This window comes from Jaculus jaculus, chromosome 10 (assembly GCF_020740685.1).
Source record: "Jaculus jaculus isolate mJacJac1 chromosome 10, mJacJac1.mat.Y.cur, whole genome shotgun sequence".
NCBI classification, from domain to species: Eukaryota; Metazoa; Chordata; class Mammalia; order Rodentia; family Dipodidae; genus Jaculus; species Jaculus jaculus.
Genome location: NC_059111.1, coordinates 58,265,886 through 58,269,887, shown reverse-complemented (window position 1 = coordinate 58,269,887; position 4,002 = coordinate 58,265,886). Strand labels below are relative to the sequence as shown.

Sequence of the window (4,002 nt, the reverse complement as noted above, 5' to 3'; positions counted from 1 at the left end):
AGTGTAACAAAACACCGAATATATTGGGGGGCCATCTATTCAAACTATCACAGATATATACAAGAGGTATCTATGCTCAATGGGTAAATAAATTCATTTTCCCATGGACTAAGAGAAAATTATTATCACTTGGGACACCCCCAAGTGACTCTGAACCGTAATACCCCATTTTATTATGTGTAAATCATCAAATCAGTTAATTATGTCCCTCTCTTTTTAATCTAACTATATAAAGTTGTATATCCTGTAAAATATTATACTATTATGTCTTTAAAAATTATATAAATAGAGTAATATTGAGTGTATTCATTTGTGAATTTCTTCTTTTGTTTATCTCCATTAATGAGGTAGTATACTTTTATTATGATATATTGTGTTTCAGGTCTATCTTACCTTTTAATATTCCCTGATTGTCTAAGAACTGAGGATTTTTAAAACTCCAGAGCATTCTCAATTCTTGTATTTCACTACAATCACTTATCTCTGCGTTTTTACACCATCTCCTGAAACTTGTTTCTTCCTGTCCCTTAATCATTTCCTTGCTTCCCATCTTTATCTGTCTGGATTGTATTTTGTACCATGTCTAGTTCACATTTTACTTTAGAATTTGACTTTAAATCTCTAGTTAGAGTAGTATCTGTGCCTAGGATTTGTTTCCCTTTCAAATCTATGTGTTCATTTTACAATGTCTTAGTTGTAAATCACAAAACTATATTTCTTTATACATGTTATTATGAGTTTGTTTCTAACAGTTATTTTTTTGATGCTTAACAGCCTTATTTCTTTTATGTTTTGTGATTTTTGATTTTGACTTGTTTACACTTAGAACTTTAAAAAGATATTTTATGTTTTTATTTGTAAGGAGAAAGAGAGGGAGGGAGAGACAAAGAGAGACTAAGAATGTGGGTGTGCCAGGCCTCTAGCCACTGAAAACAAACTTCAGATGCATGCACCACTTTGTGAATCTGGCTTAACGTGGGTACTGGGGATTTGAACCTATGTCACTGGGCATTGCAAAAAACTCCTTAATGCTGAGCCATCTCTCCAGCCCAATATTTAGAACTTTATCTATGGGAATTACTTTAGGTTTTGTGTCACAAATGATTTTCTACAGAAAATCTATATTTGCTTCTCCAATTGTGCCCAAAAATATAAAACCAAATTATATAGAATCAAATTTCCTTTAGAGGGTTTTGAATATTTATAGAACTTATAGTTTGGAACCCAAAATACAAGCAAGAACAATGTTCCAGTAAGCAGTTTCCAGTTGTCTGGATAATCTCTCATCTTAAATCCCCATGCCATAAAATGCTGGTCTTTGTCCCTTATCAATTAGAATATCTTTGTCTCTTGGATTTAGCAGTAACCCCTGGGTAAATAACAGTTGATGTTCTTAATTATTTACATTTACATGTCAGCATGAACAGACATGCTTTAACTTTGTTTGGGGGTTTTAAAAGAGTCCTAGCTTTCAAGGTCAATTTAATAATTCATTTGAAAGAAAATATTTTATATTGAATTTCAAATGATTAAAATAAGACAGTAGCTCAGAGAATTGAATCAGTTGTATTTCTAGAAACTAAAATGTCGGGAGCCATACAGCAAAAGCCATTCCATTTTGCCTGGGCCTGCTCATAAACTTACTCATTACTCAGAAAGCTGGTCCATCCAGCTTTCTGCTAGGTACTTCTGGAACTGGTCAGCAGACTACTTACAGAATCTTATCTTTTGCAAAAAGCCAGTTTATGGTCAGGATGTGAAACCTGGTGCAGTCAGGATGTTAAGCCAGTTGGGCAAGATTAGATGAACGCCTAATTACATCCCCTCTAGGTTTCCTGACAACTCCTTGCCCTGGCCACATCCCCTTCCTCCTACAACCCTATATAAACCTATGTGTAAGAATAAACTCTTGAGGCCGTGACAAATGTCTAGCATGGTCTCCTTGTGTCTGTTTGCCTACTTTCATTCAGGTTGATTTTCACCTTGCTTCTTTGTTCGATTCCCTGCTGGCCGGGGCAAGTGGCGCCCGAATGTGAGGCCCGAGGTACGAAGAAAGACCTGAACGTCGCTCCAGTGGACGGTCGTCCCAGCCATTAGACCGCCACCCCACCGTAGGGGTGAGTGAAGGTCTGCATAGAGGTCACTACAGGCAATACACCTGCAAAACAGACCTGCACCGCGATTGATGCAGAAAAGCCCACCTGCAAAACTGATCCGTTTGAGGTAAGCGACGAATTTTAGGCAATTAAAGTAAGGACTATTGAGTCATTTTTTTCAAGGCACAAGAACTGCAGGACTTTCTTTTTGCACTTCTCTTCCTCCTTTTACTTTCGGTTGGTGCCGTCACATGGAATTGCAACACAGCGACAGGGCAACTGAAGACTCTTGGCCAGGGCTACCCTCTGGCATTGGCTGAAGGCCCCTAGCTCCCTGTGTGAATCCCAAAAGCCCATTCAGGTGTTGGCAAAGACCTCCTATCTAGCCTCTCTTCCTATCAACAAAACTGGGTATGCAACAGCCAGTGAATGCTCTTAGAGTGGCTGCCAGCTCTTAACATTGCGGTCAGGCTCACGGTAGGCCCACCGGGAACCCCCCGGGCCGGTTCTCCGACTGGGAATGTTGCCCTCTGGTCTTGCCGTTTCTCCTCTTTCCTTTTCTATCATGGGACAGACCCTAAGTAAGCATAAATTGTTAAAAAGGCTTAAAACTTCCCTCAAGGCATAAGGAACACAGGTTAAAGAAAAAAAAATTTAACAAAGAGTAAAAAGGAGCTAATTGCCATAGTAAAAGATATTTTAAAAGCACAAGGAATTAAGATTACTTCAAGTTCTTTTTAATTTTATCAGGAGGATTTGTTCTTTTTATGTGTGTGTATATGTGTTTATGTGTGTATGTGTGCTCATTGTGCTTGCTAGTCGTGTCATGTTTGTGACTGTTTGTAACTAAAGAGATGAGATGGACGCAGGTGATATTCCTTTCTCTTCTAGAGAACGATTTCAAGGAAATCAAAGACCTAAACATAGAAATTAAAAAGGAAAAGTTAAATGTCTTTTAAGGAGTGAATTTTCCAGATATTTGTTCTAGGTCAAGTTCACCTTACATAGAGGATCATTAAAAACAACAAAGCTTCCTCTAAAGAGGTAACATATAATTTGTCACATATTTTTTAAAAAGCTTGTAATGTCCTGTTACTTAAAAGGAGGAGGCAACTGACCTGACTTCTAGGCCAGCCTGCCTCAAGATAACAATATTTGCCTTAATTTAGTGTCTTATTGATATTAATGACATAAAATTTTGTTAGACTACTCACTTGTTAGTGAGTAATAGGATTAATTTGGTGTAATTTTTTAATAGCCTTATAAGAAAGATAATCACTTCTCGGCCTTTTGGCTAAGATCACATGTAGTATCTATTCTTATCAGTTTAATATCTGATACGTCCGCTGTCTGAGGACAATATATTAAATGGATTTTTGGAGCTTGGAGTTGGAATAGGAGCTTACTCTGTCCACTCCACGCATCCACCTGGTATTGCAGTACTTCCAGGAATGGTGCACCCCCTCGGGGGAGTTAAAAAAAAAAAAAGGAGAGAGCGAGAGAGAGAGAGAGAGAGAGAGAGAAGAAGATAATTAATGATGGGGTGAGATGAATTGATTGAAGGAACTGGAAAAGAATTTTTCAATGTTGGGACATAGAATGCTCATTAAAATGCTTTTTGAGTGGCACTAAGAATGTTAAACTATGTGGATAAAGATGTGCGTATGGGGCTGGAGAGATGGCTTAGCGGTTAAGCGCTCGCCTGTGAAGCCTAAGGACCCTGGTTCGAGGCTCGGTTCCCCAGGTCCCACGTTAGCCAGATGCACACGGGGGCGCACGCGTCTGGAGTTCGTTTGCAGAGGCTGGAAGCCCTGGCGCGCCCATTCTCTCTCTCTCTCTCCCCCCCTCTATCTGTCTTTCTCTCTGTCTCTGTCGCTCTCAAATAAATAAATAAAATATTAAAAAA

General features: G+C 38.8%; 1 non-coding gene across 1 annotated transcript; it reads left to right on the top strand.

The window, feature by feature from the left end:
* The first annotated feature begins 3,370 nt into the window (after positions 1-3,370).
* On the top strand, positions 3,371-3,561 carry LOC123464329. The gene has a single exon (XR_006639550.1). It is a non-coding gene; the product is annotated as a U2 spliceosomal RNA (small nuclear RNA).
* The last annotated feature ends 441 nt before the right edge of the window (positions 3,562-4,002 follow it).